The sequence below is a fragment of the Hermetia illucens genome, chromosome 4 (assembly GCF_905115235.1).
Source record: "Hermetia illucens chromosome 4, iHerIll2.2.curated.20191125, whole genome shotgun sequence".
Classification (NCBI taxonomy): Eukaryota; Metazoa; Arthropoda; class Insecta; order Diptera; family Stratiomyidae; genus Hermetia; species Hermetia illucens.
The window spans coordinates 9,486,853-9,501,554 of NC_051852.1; positions in this window are offsets into that span (position 1 = coordinate 9,486,853).

The following is a 14,702-nucleotide window of genomic DNA, read 5'->3' on the forward strand; positions in this document are numbered from 1 at the left end:
CCTAACATCATTTTCGCAGAAAAGAGACTGAGGAGACAGGTTCGGTATCATATTCACGAGAAGGCGTAAGGTCGGACCCACAAAATAAAAACGAACATACTTACTAACGTGGAAATTCCTGTTGGTGTCCTCATCACTGTTTGGCTTCAAAGATAGAGGACGCGATAGGGGTGTTTGTGGACATTGACGGTACTTTTGACTATGCGTCCTTCCAAAAGCTCTGTGATGCCCGCAGAGAGCATGATCTTGATAAAACTTTCGTTGAATGGATCTACGCTACACTAACGAAGAGATTGTAGTGCGCTGAAGTGGGTGTTGATCGCTACCTAACAACTTAAGCGACGAAAGACTACCCCAAGGAGGTGTGCTACCGCCACTTCTGCGGCATATACTGATCGATTCACTACTATGCTCACAGCAAAATCTGCCAATACACGCTCAAGGTTGTGCAGATTAGACATGGCTGTGCTAGCTGTTGGCGGAGATCTCGGAACGGCGCATAGAAATACACAACGTGCCATTAATTTGATTGACAGTTGGTACCTAAGGCATGGATTTTCAGAAAATCCAAAAAAAAAACACACACAAAAGGGGGAAACTTAATGGTGTTTGTCTTCCAGCCCCCCCCCCCCTCCCTCCGTGTCGTAAAAATGACGAAAAATGCAAAGTCGACGGATTGGTGTGGGCGAAAGGGGAGACGACCCACATTCAGGAAATGCAAGAATTTCCATGTTACGAAGTCGGAAACGAGGGATATCTTGGAAAATCCACGGCTTCTAGGCCCTGGCAAAATCGCGGATAATTGAAAATTTCCACGACCCTCGGGTCGCAAATATGACGAAAAATGAAAAGTCAGCGGATTACTGCGGGCGATACCTCGTTCGAAAGGGAAGACGACCCATACTAAGGAAAAGCAAGAATTTCCACGCTACTACGTCGGAAACGAGAGATATCATGGAAAATCCACGGCTTCTAGGTCCTGGCAAAATCGTGAAGAATTGAAAATTTCAACGACCCCCCTGGGGAGAAGTGGCGAAAAATGCAAAGTCTGCGGATTGCTGTCGGCGATACCTCCTTCGAAAGGGAAGACGACCCTCATTCAGGAGATGCAAAAATTTCCACGCTATGAAGTCGGAAACGAGAGATATCTTGGAAAATCCACGGTTTCTAGGCCCTGGCAAAATCGTCGAAAATCGGAAATTTCCGCGACCCCCGGGTCCAAAAAATGATGAAAAATGCAAAGTCGGCAGATTGCTGTGGGCAATACCTCGTTCGAAAGGGGAGACGACCCACATTCAGGAAATGTAAGAATTTTCACGCTACGAAGTCGGAAACAAAATTTGGCGTAGGAGATCAACGGCTTCTAGGCCCTAGAAAAATCACGGAAAATTGACAATTTCCGCGACTTTTGGGGCGTAAAACTGACAAAAAATGCAAAGTCGGCGGATTGCTGTGGGCGATACCTCTTTCGAAAGGAGCGATGACCCACGTTCAGGGAGTGCAGGAGCCACTGTCGCGTTCGAGGCCCCGAGAAAGCTCTTGAACACTTTGATTCAAGAAGGCCAGTAAACATGGGAATTCACGGAAAGTTCAACACCCGAATTAAACGTGGAAATTGAAAACAAAAAATGAAGACGGCTCGAGTGGCTATTTAGCGATGCAACCTCAAAGATCATTGGACATTTGAAGCTGGAAAAGCATCGGTTGAGGATGCGATTCGTCATTGACCTCTCCCCTCAATCCCGACACTCCCGTCCGGTGTTTTACGGCTCCTCGTGCGTGGCCAGATCGTTATTTTATTTATTTTCAATTTGTGGGTTTAGCCCGTGTGTTGATCTTTCGATGGTTTCGCACGAATTTCCATTTCTGTTGATTTGGATTGTCCAGAGCCGACCCACGTTTCGTTCAAGAAGACGTGAAGTTTTTTTAAAAGCCACGTGAGGGATTGTAGTATTCAAAGGACCATGCCATATTGCCGAGCTTGGGCGTACCGGTTAAACATTTGAATGGAGCTTCAGTATTTGCAGGCGAACCTTCAGGGTCAATTTCGCCAACTTTCCTTTATTTTCGTTTATTTTGGTAGTATCCACTCGAATGGTCGTTAGGCAATCGCACAATCGCATTGCACTGCACTATGTTAGGATTTCAATTCCCTCAGCTGGGTTTAAATATTAACGAGCTTTCCTTCACCTTCTCTTCCGCCTTTCTAGATCCAAATAAAATTTCCTTGGAAAATGAGCAGAAATCATATAGTTGGTATGTAGGTGGCATTAAACTGTCCGACGATCCAAGGGTTCGGGGCGTCAACTTAGAGTTGCCAATCTCGTGCCTCGGGTTCGAATTCTGCCCTGGTCATTGTGTTTCCTGATGGCCTAAAGCGGATAAAACAGTACAAAAAGGCTGAGAGCTGGACCTACAGTTCTTCCATAGCAGAATTGGGATTTGACCGCTTACAACACGACCCGATCGCAACCCTTTTAGGCCAGATGCGTACAAATACGTCCAAGATCACGGCAGCATGCATGTGGTACTGGCCCACAGGGTACTATGCCGCCAGACCCCGCACACTCTCTAATTCGCAATGCCGAAGCTGTAGAGAGGAAGGGGAAACTCCGAACCACTTCCTTTGGAATTGCTCAGCTCTTGATAGAGGCACGGTGTGCACACTAGGTAAACCATTATTTGAGAACCTCGGAAAGATCTCTGCTCTCAGGGCGGGATACCTGCTATCTTTCTTGAATACTTCGGGCTGGATCGGAAGATCTGAGCCGACATGGTCTTAAGGGTTTGATTCATCAAAGCGGTGCACTACATCGCTAATCGGGCTCCCCGGAGCGGGGTACAGAGCTCAGCCATCATCAAATCTTTGGTAAACCATCCGCTGGTTTTCATTCTGTGCCGATGGTATAATACTACTCAAGTAGCCAACACCTTATATAACTTCAATTAACTCAAATAAATCACTTAATCCCTCATGTACGTATTTTGCTTGAGGATCAATTTTAATGAGCAATTAAGTGCAATTCTGAGAACAATTTACTTTCGAGGATCAATCGACCGCGCTCATTTGCAACTGACCGATTCGTTCATGTGTTTCCAATAAACAGATTTGCAATAATTGGCGCAATCTGCGATCCATTATGCATTGATCTAGCTTTTGGCGTGAAACGTGTGGACACATACAATAGTAGCCAGCGGCCACCGAAGTAATAGGTCGACGCCAATAATGTGAACAATGTTCTATTTATACCCTTGCAGTGCAATGGAGGAACCGCCACGCTAACTAGCCGCGTCCAATGGCGGCATACTGACCGTTGGATTGGCATATATGCAAATAATGTGACAAACGCATTGCAAAGAGACCGAGGACCAAAAAAACCCACAATACTCGGTCTAGTAAACATTCTAACATTCTCTTTGATAATTCTGTGACAATTTCAGAACAGCAAGCGCAAACGGAGCGTTCGTACTTTCAATCTAAATATAACGCATTCACGCGCAATAGGTGCTGATGGTGTTCCATAGGTGTCCCATGTGGGTGCGGTGCTCTTAGAGCCGCTTTTTGTGCGGTGCTCAAAGCACTTGGGGTACTTGTCTTTTTTGACGATTTTTCAAGTACTCTATGAATTAATGGAGTAGTTGACTATTATGTGGATGATGTGTGTGTTCAGTGTAAGTTCTTAGACTATGATTGACACTTTCAATGGAAGAGGAATTTTTCAGGCACGAGTATTAAGACGGCGGTGGGTCTGATATGAAAAGATACCGAGATACACTGCAGGATGAGCAAGGTGTCTCAGATAAGATGTACAAGATGAGGTAAGGTGTCTGTGAAAAAGAGACTACGAACCAGTTCAAAACCGAAGTTTCCAAAGATACAGCTATACTATATTCTCTGCAATGGATGATCTAAGGTAAACCTTAATGAAGGTAAATAGAATCCTTCATGGCACAAAAATGTACCAAAGAATCACTTCTTTACGCTTGCCATTGGATAACTCCTGCAACGCCAAAATCAAGAAAGTAAATCCTTCCACGAACTCGAACGAATCGGAGCATACAGCCTTAGCAACTTAGTGAATTTGACCATCTTACCATTAGCAGCATGGGTTGGACACAAAGCCTATCCTATCCTATCCAGGCAACTATCAGCGTAGAATTTCCTCTTCCTTGCTGATGGTGAACTTCAGTAGAATGAAGTCACTGCACTAAACAGTATTCCACGGAACTAATTTATTTGGCCTGCCCTTGTAAATCTCAGAAGCCGAAAGCTGACATGGTGGTCGTATGGGGGCATACCAAAGACTACAGGAATTGTATTACCTAGCGAGTGAATCATCAGTCAAGGCAACCTAACTAGTCGTACAGCGTTTAGACTATCGTGTTTCGAATCTGAAACAGTTCAACTGTAGGCCACTAGGAGCGGGCCGCGTGAACCTTGCAGAAGTGGGCTAAATGAAATCACAAAGTTCATCAAATTCCCTGGTAAGAAATGATAAACTTCGTTGGCGCATGGTCCAAATACCTGTGCAGGTGTTGATCAGAAAGTGAAAATTGCAGTGGATAGGTCACACATTAAAGAAGAGGAACAGCTAAATTTCAGGATGGTCGACGAGTGGGTCGCTCTAGACCTGCGAGGGGCAGAACAGTGGAGGAGGAGGAGTGCATGTTTCTCAGAAAATTATGACGGTAGTTGAAGCACATTGACAGAAGCCTACAGCGATGGTGAGTAAATGTGGCTGACACGCTATGTCCCTTATAAAGGTTTTCTTTTCTAACCATCCTCGCTGAAATTATTTCTAGATTTCGACTATCTTCCATGAATCTCCTGCAATGGAAGAATCATGTCTACCCATTTCCAAATTCTTTCTCTGAGACCACTTCATTGCAGGGACGTCCTCTCGGCACAATTCATCTTCGATGCTACGAATGTGGGTTTTCTATGATTCTCATTCTCAATTCCAAATTTGCCCACTCCCAAGATGCTAGCTAATATTCACCTTTCTCTACCGATTGCATCATCATCCGGACCGGTCTTGGAAGCAGAACATGCCTGGCTGCTCTTCAGCAGATTGCATTCAGTACTATCTCTCATAGTGAGCCTGAAGGTATACTATTATCCTTGCGAAAGACAGTGGTTTTGGAAACGATTGCTTCTGTTTTTCGATTCGGAAGAGCCAGTTCAGAGCTTCACATTGATATACGTATAATTACTCCTGTGCCTAACAGTCACAACCAGTACGATATTACCCGCATAATCTACCACCCTGGCCTCCACCGGAATATTAGACACATGATCCTCTACAATAGCAGACCCAAAGCAAACCATTATGTATATACGCGAAAGCTACGTACCCTTTGGGTCCATTATTGGCATTACAAACGGGAGGAACCGGTAAAACCACTCCCAATCGCTCTTTCCTTCTCCCCAGGGAAACTATCTGGAAGCAATATTTCACATAGGAGGAGGCCCCTTAAACAACAATGTTTTCGGCGTTTCGTGCTTTTGGTCGTGCCGGCTTCCTCGAAAACATTAGTATATGACATGGACTGAAACTTCAGGTGCGCCACCGAATGCTGACTTCACCTACCTACTTGTTCTCACACATTGGTGGTTTCCTCTAGATAGGCGCTGGGAATTAAAACGTACAAAACGGTTAAGCAGTCTACCCCTACCATGATTAATCTGTAACTGATCTGCCGGGGTTGCAACAGTTCTGGTCCTCAAAGAGGGGTATGCGCAGGAGCTGCCCTTCTTTGTTGCCTAAACCCCTTTCACTCAACGAAACATATTGAAGGACAAATAGATCGTGTCGCCAATGGTCCGTCCAGAGCCAACTTTTGACGGAAAACCTTTGAAGAACGAAGACACAAAAATTCACGATGTCGAAAGAATTTGAACCCATGTCAGCAGGTGAAATTTTCTACGAGAGGAACCAAAACTTCTTTAAAATTTCGCTTAAGAAGGAGACATGAAAACCCTAGTAGCAATGCAAAAAATTGCAGTGTTGGTATCGGCTACATCCAATCAATATGATGACATTTAAGGTATCTCATATAAAGCAGCTCGGGCCCATCAAATATCGGACGAGTATATCCTAATAAAGCCTTCTTCAACAAGAAACCTTCACACTCTCGTCTTTTGGGACAAGTTCTCAGTTTTGCAAGAGTCTATGAGTCTTGGGCACGCCGATTCAAGGATGGTGTAAGGCCCAGAGGAAAACCGTGAATTGTAAACTACTATGGAGCACAGAACCTGAGAAATGCCGACCTCCACGTGGTGATCGCTGTAAACCTTTTTTTACCGAAAAACTGCAGGCGGAAACGGATGATGACAAATTGGGTAAACTGATGGTCTCAGTTTAAGTGTCAGTATATAACTTACTGAATTCTTTAACTATCGACAACTTTGACCAATTATAACTTCGTTAGTAATAGTGCGATTTCCACCAAACTTGGTCTATCTTAGCGTACATTGCTGCAAAATTTGGTGATTTTAGGGTGAACTTAAGGGGAGTTTTGCAGTCAAATATTAGAAGTTATAGTAATGTATTATTATTAACTTCGGTATGAAGGGTATTTCGGATCCTGGGCACTATATATGTGCAACCTCCTGATTTTTCCAGATTTTTCAGTTGAGTAGTTTCTGAAAATGAGTCCGTGAAAGAAATGGTCACTTTCGGCCCCCGAACTTCCCACTTTCGAACATATGTCAAAACTAAGACATCTGATACCCCACATGACTGTATTTGGTGAAACACACCCTCCTTCTGCATATATGGGGAGTTCGACCTAGAATGATGTATGCGTGAGCGTTCACAGTTCTTATCTTTCCACCAAACTTGATGTCAATCGCTTTAACCGTTACCAAGAAAATTGCGTGTGACTGACAGACAGGCGGACTTATGAGTGACCAGATGAATATGTGTTCATGTACTTTTCTTTTCTCACTGCACATGGAAGAAGAGGGAAGGAGGAAACTTATAGTGCAGGGGCTCGGAACCCCAGTTCCGGCGGTTCTTGGGAGTGAGCAAACGAGTTCTCGGCCGTTAATATCCCCCAGCCGCAGTGCCTCCGTGTTGTACAATTTGGCCACCGTGGCATCAAATGCTACAAGTGATTTAGAGTTGGAGAAGGAGGTGTTCAAGCGAAGTAGGACCTTGTCAAGCACACCAATTACGAAGACGAATAATGATGGGTTGAAAGGAGATCGCTGCCCGACTAAGCGGTTTCGACACCCACCGCATTCGTTCAAGAGGAACGATCACAGGAAGAACTCCGAAACCAAGAAATTGACCCATTCAGGAAAAGCTTCTCAATTCTTCGATCTCCACCAATGCCAAAGACGCCAAAATATGAAACGCAGGAAAGCACGTCAAATACTATGGCGGAAAGTACGTTTAGAAGGAGTAATCCAGCCAAGATCCATAGAGAACAAAATCCTGACCCGGAGCCATTGAGCCATCCAAGTTCATCAAGGACAAGCAAAATATGCACTGACCTATTAAAAGCATGGTGCGAGGCATTAGGTTCCTCTATAAAAGGTGGCAGGGAACAAAAATGTTGGATGGACGAAGGTCGTTAATAAAACGGCGAAGAGCAAAACAAAGGGCTATCTTACGCGGAAATTCTTAAAAAGGTAAAATCTGACCCCAACCTAAAAAAGGAAATGTTAGCAAGATCCGAAGGACCCAGAAAGGTGATCTCATGTTTGAGCTAAAAAAATCCAGCTTGACCAAAACGGACGGCTTTCGCACCCAAGTGAAGAATTCGCTTGGGGATAACGTCACAGTTCAGGCCCAAAAGCACGAGATCTACTTACAGTGCAAGGATCTTGATGAAGTTCAGAGAAGAAATATGCATAATAAAACATCCTGAGCTTGAGAAAAGCCTATGGTAATATTTAAACGGCCAGAATGCGACTACCAATGGAGGCTGCACAGAAAGTATTGTCCGTCGGAAAAGGTCGAATTGGATGGGTTGTATACTACCTTCAAGAGCAAGAGCAAGAGTTTGGGCACTTTGGAGGGCATGCACCAGCAGCAGTGAGCGATCCGATCGATGCGGAAGGGACCGCAAATGCCTGTTGTGCAAAGAAAAGGAAGGAAGGAATAATCGGCGTATTGGCGGCATATGCCCAGAATTCAGGAAGGGAAAAATGGGGGTAATTCAAATATACCTCAATCATCGCCCAGGACCTACTTGGTCAGACCATTTATGAATCTCAGATAAAAATTGCCATCATAAGTGAACCCTACAGAAACCGCGACGGTGGTGTATGGGTCACAGACTCGACTGATGGAGCGACGATATGGGCGTATGGTCGTCAAGCTATATAAAGCTCCATGAGCCAGACGGCCACTGGTTTCGTGGGGGCGAAAATAAGCGGAGTATACGTTTACAGTTGCAAAGCCCCACCCAATCTCACAATGTCTAAATTTGAAGACATGTTAGACAACCTTGCTCTCGATGCAAGGGGACAAAGTCCAAAGGTGATTGCCGGTGATTTCAACGCATAGGACCTCGAGTGGGGAAGCAGGGTGAGTAGCGCAAGAACCTGAAGTCCATTAGAGGCTTTTGCCCAGTTGAATTTAATTTTGGCCAATGAAGATGATGCACACGCCTCTCGAAATGGGGGTCTTCCTCAACCGTATACCTGACCTTTGTCACCCTTCACTGGTGCGTGGTATGTTCTGCCACGTTAGAGGGGACTACACCGGCAGCGATCACCAGGCAATCACCCTTGAACTGAGGAAGGAGCCACAGGCCAGGGAAACAGGATATCTAAAGCCGAGAAGGGCAACAGGCTGATCTGTAAAAACATTAAACGAAGGAATCTTCTTGGAAGTATAGCTAGACAAACCTACCAAGACAGGCGGTCCCACGGAGAGAGCTCTACATGTCACACAATGCATCGCCAAGACATGCGACGCATCTATGCCTAGGAGGTGTTCATTCCCTGGTAGAACCCCTAGAGGAATAGTGAATTGGCCTACCACCGAACCAGACGAACGGCTCAGAGAACGGTAGGAAAGAACGATCAAGGACAAAAGGAGCATGCTAACAAAGTTGCCGGCAAAACCCTCAAGCTCGGCATCCAAAGGAGCAAGAGGAAATTTTTTAAGGATCTCTGTTCGGGAGCGACTGTAAACCCGTGGGGGAGAACCTAAAAAATCGTAATGGAACGATTCAAAGGCCGTTCATTTCCGCAGATCACGTGCACTTTACTCTTGTTAAAAATTATCCAGGGATTATTCCACACTGACAGCTTTCAGAGAGATAACAAAGCTCCGGGTCTGGATGGCATACCGAATAGGGCTCTCAAGCTTGCCTTGAAATTTAAACCGGACTAGTTCGCTGAGCTGTTCGAAGCGTGCATATCCGATGGGATATTTTCTTCAGCATGGAAGCGAAAGAAGTTAGTACTGCTACCTAAAGCTGATAAACCTCCAGGTGAGCCAATCTCCTACAGACCTGTCTTTTTGATACTGTGGGGAAAATGTTAGAGCGAATAATCTACAATAAATTACTTGCGATTATTGAGAGCCAGGGAGGCCTCTCAGATCGGTAGTATGGGTTCTGTAAAGCCAGATCAATCATTGATTTCAGCAAAATGGTTACTGGCATGGCCGACGATGGAACCCACGGAAAGCGTAATACTAGCAAATATTGCATGGTGGTGACTCTGCCCGTGAGAAATGCATTCAATTCGGCTAGTTGGAACCTAATACGGGAATCTTTGATAAAGATTGATATACCCCCCATCTTCTAGTTATTGTCAATAACGATTTAGAAGAATGGATGCCATCACTGATGATGGACCCCAGAAGTACATTGTCCCTGCGGACGTCCTACAGGGCTTCGTACTGGGTCCACTGCTGTGGAACATAATGTACAACCATGTACTTAAAATTCCCCTTCTAGAGGAAGCCACAGTGGTGAGAACGCCGATGATATAGCGCTGGTTGCAGTCGCAAAGGTTTGGAAGATGCTGAGTTGTACTCATGCGAAGCGATCAGTGCTGTTAAGGGTTTTCTAGAGCGTTCTGGTCTGAGACTTGCGGAGGAGAAAACGGAAGCGGTCCTCATCACCAAGCGCCGTAAAAGAAATGTTGCCCGTATTTAAATTGGGAATCATATCATCACTTCTAACTCTGCTATCAAGTACTTGAGAGTGATGATAGACGGGAAGCTTAGCTGTAAGCAACACGCCTCCACCGCAAGTGTGGCCCTGGCTAAGATGATGCCGAACGTGGGAGGGCCACGGCATGCTAGGGTAGTGAGTTAGGCTCCAATTTGAGGAAAGGCATTGGAGGTCACATTTAATGCTAACAAACTGAGTGTAGTCTACACACATCCCCAAGGATGTGCTCGGCATTCAGGACTGTCTCAGATGATACAGCATTCATCATCTCAGGAATGATGCCCATTGACATCTTGGCAGATGAGATGACGAATATAAAAAATGTGAAGTCTAGCTCTCCTTTATCGGAGATGAAGAACGCCACGAAGATGCGGGGGAGGGGGGGCCTTCCCGCCTACGGTGTTCGCAGGCTTTAGCGAATCTGAGAACATTCACCAGAGGCAGAGATTGTGTGGATTCTTCATTGAAGAAAACCTTGCCGAGGTGTCTTCGTCTGAGATCTGAGGAGGCCGGGCAGCTGCATAACAAGTGCAGGGCCGTCTCCTCTTCCTTCTCACACTGGCTGCACATAGCCGAAACCACCATCTCAATCTTTTCCATATGGTAGTTTAAGGAGCAGTGTCCCGTTAAAAGCGCTACTAGAGTTTTCATGTCCTACTTCTTAAGGGACAACAAAAATGCCCCTCTGGCGACCCCAGGTTCTTTCACAAGGATGTTCGCCTGCCGGCAAGAGTTCAAATTTCCCCACTCGGCTGCGTGAATCCTTGCAATTTCATGCTTTAGAGTGAACTTGACAATGGATGGCCGGATTCTAAAAGTTGGTCCTGGTCCCACCATTGTGGGTCGGTGGACACACAGGTTCATTCCTGCCAGCAAGGAGTGGCTAGAGAGACCGCACGGTCAGATGAATTATAATCTTACCAAGTTTCTCACGGAGCGTGGGGGATATCTCCGATTTAAACTGGATACCTCACCCAATTGTCCAAAATGCAATGGAGTCCCAAAGGACCCAGAGCATGTATTCATCCACTGTCTAAGATTTGTGGAAGAAAGGAAAAACCTAGAGGGGAGAGATTTATGAAAAAAAACTATTAAGTTCCAATTGAAAGCCTTCAAGCATCTACGAGTGTCCCAATCCATACATAATTCATTTGGAAGCAACTACATTCAATGACCTTCCTTTAATAATTTTAAATGACTAATCTATCAAATGCTTAAGTTTTTCGATCTTAAGATAAAATTCTCAAATCATGTTCTATTAGTCACCTATGACAGCACCACTATGTCTAGGTTGATTCTGATAAGTGAATTTACATCGAAAAATGACGAGCGCTTTTGGGCCCAAATGTATGCACATGTACGAGGACAGATAAGAACAATTCGTAGATAAACCCATCAAATTCACCGAAATCTGATATTGAAGGTTGGTAGTTGGGAGTCCAATCAATTGAAAATTTTCCACAGGCTTATTGGCTTCTGCTGTGCCCAAGATAAGACCCCAGGATCAGATGGGATCACTCCACATAGATCGCTGGTGCTATAAATAAAAGTTGACGCTGCATTTGGTATGAATTAAAGCTCCCAAGTGGCCTTCCACTATCTGTGCAGTCCATCTTTCATCTTTCCATACTCAGATGTAATTATCTAATTAAATATGTTCTTGACTCGATTGGAATGGTTTCATAAGACCGCGCAGCCATTCAGAACAAACTTTGGACTTTCGCAGGGATATAAAACCGTCAAAAGCAAGGATTCGAATTAATTTTCTCGATTTCCCATAAATCTATTGACTTATTGATTAGATCGACTCATAATGAGAAAGCCAAGAATCACGTTTGCGCCATTAACTCGAAAGACTGCTTCAATTCCATCCATGCGCGTATCTTGATATAGTCCAACATGTGTGTATGTCCCTACTTGAGCGCGATATATTTAAGACGATTTTATTCGATTTTATACTTTATACTTGGAGCGATATTTATGAAAAATTGCAATTCAAGAAAAACAGATAAAACAAGAAAAGCCAACGGGAAAAAAAGGAAAATCTAGAAAACTGATCGTAAGAAAGCAAAGACAGCGTGTTCTCGTGAGTGGAGACAGCCTGCTGCAATGTGGCTGTCTGTTCGTCTGTTTGTCAGTAAGCTGGCTAGCTGGCAGCCAAGCAATGGCGGCAGGGGGCTGAATGTTGAGCATGTTTAGTAGCAATAATTGTTGTTGAACTTGAACTCATTTCTTCGTAATGTTCTTCTCAAAGGTTTTTTCAATTCTTTCTTTTTCACAGAGACAAGGCTATTTTGTATTTCTTCGCGATTGAATATGAAATGTGGGTGGATTGTTTTCAGATTGAAATTTATTATTGAAGATGGATTCGGTAGTAATTTTGCTGAGCGGGGGTGGTATTATGCAAATGGGGATAATTTACGGAGAACTGTGTTGAGTTTAAATTCGGTGTACCGGAAGCAAGGTGCACTACTTACCGTCGGAGCTAGGCGATCCTTTAGTTTGGAATAAGTTTGTAATCTAAGATAGTTGCATTCCTACCACATTATAGCTGTGAACCTTTATATTTATTGCTAATCGAGAGAGAAAAGGGTTTTTTGTGAATTCTTACCTGAGAGCCCTTATTTCATGAGGGGCAAGGGGGGTCTCCCTCGACCTACCTTATCATGGTGAGGGGGCTCAGTAAGGAGGATACTACAGGGAACCAGAGTAAACTCTGGGTACCGAGCGACTCTCAGTTTCAGATCGGGATCGACTTATTTTTCCCGAAAAAACAAAGGTCACGGTAGCCAACTATCAACAAACAAAAAACTTAAAAAGCAAAAACAAAAAAATGCAACATCACTTTGATCATGGCGATCCAACCCTGAGCGAAGGGGCAGCTCAGAGCTCTTCGATGAAGAACCTGATTCTAGACTCAGATTCTCCACTTATTCAAGCGGTAACCAACCCTATTAGGACGCAGTCTTCAATGGACGAGCCAAAGCACTCCCTTCCTGTCGGCATTCCTGACCCCGGGCTCCAATCGCCGCCACCTGCTGAGGCTAAAGTCTTATCTACGGGTAACTATCTGCCTTCGGGCAAAACAATGCCCCCGGGCAAAAAGCGTGGGGCAAACCGCTCAAATGGCTGCAAAGAAGGTTCGGCTGGCAACGGGTAAGTCTTCATTTGCAGCCAAAGTCCTTACAAGGGGTTACACTACGCTTCGAGTCGGTAGGCGTATACCGTAAAATGTTACAGATAAACTTTGCCGACAAAATTACGAACGAGTGGCTAAGAAAGTGCTGGTCCTCCTTCACCGATGTGTTTTTTTGGGGGGCGGGCTTGCGCGAAGTATCCTGAAGAAGGTTTCCGAGCGACCATCTTATAAAAAGTGCTTTCGGGTTTTCGCTGGCTTTCAGAAGAGAAGCGAAGGTGGAGACGTCCTAGAACAACTTAAGGGGGTCATCCCGTGCGAAGGCCGTTTTTTTCGCTTTCTTTAGAAATTTTTTGTGAAGAACTGGATAAAGATACAAATACGGAATTTTCACCATAGATTTATTGATATCTTGAGCGTGTATAGTAATTTTTCCACCCCGATCGCATAGTTGATTATTGAAATACAGAGCAATTTATACACTCATCTCAAAAAAAGGTGTTTTTCTGCTGCCACGCTAGATGGCGCTGTGATCATCTTAAAGAAAAAAATAAACGGCATTTTAACGTACAGACTTAGCTACAGTCCGCAAACTAGGATAATTAAAAAATATTAAAAATTAAATTTTTGGTGCTGTGTTAAACTTTTTTTATGAGTTTTGGTGTTTTTTCACGGCTTCTTCAATGAATAAAAAAAACTACTAAATCAATCGCAATTATCCTACTTTGCAGACCGTAGAAATATGTTCTGAATAAGTCCTGAAAATGTGAAAGAATTTCGTTTGATAGATTTTGGGCTATGCTGGCAGCCGATTTTCAACATGCAGTTTCGAGAAAAACGCATTTAAAAAGTAGAATGCGATTTTTAGCCATAAAACCTTAACTGGCCATTAATCTGCTATACCTAATCCATAAACCTTAGGTTTTTAAAGAAACGCATGTACAGCCTTGGCTTCAATTTTTGTCTTTTTAGCGAAGTCATCCCAACATCATTCGGACCGATTAATACCAGCTTTACTACGGCGATCCACATAAATCTAGCATGTGACTTATCACGTGTTTAACACTATAATTTCCGAACAACTCCGAATATCAAAAAATCACTTTGCCCATATGTTCTACACTATATCTAGATACAATTGATGCCGAAAAAAAAAATTCGATTCCGCGGATCCCACACGGGATGACCCCCTTAAGATGTGACCGTGAACGGTGAACTCTGGGTACCGGGCGACTCCTAGTTTCAAATCGAAATCGACTTATTTTTCCCAGAATGGAAAGGCCATGGTAGCGAACCATGAAGAAACGAAAAACTTAAAAAACAAAAACAAAAGAAATCAACAGAACTTTGATCATGACGATCCAACCCTGAGCGAAGAAGCAATTCTGAGCTCTTCGATGAAGAACCTGATTCTAGACTCAGA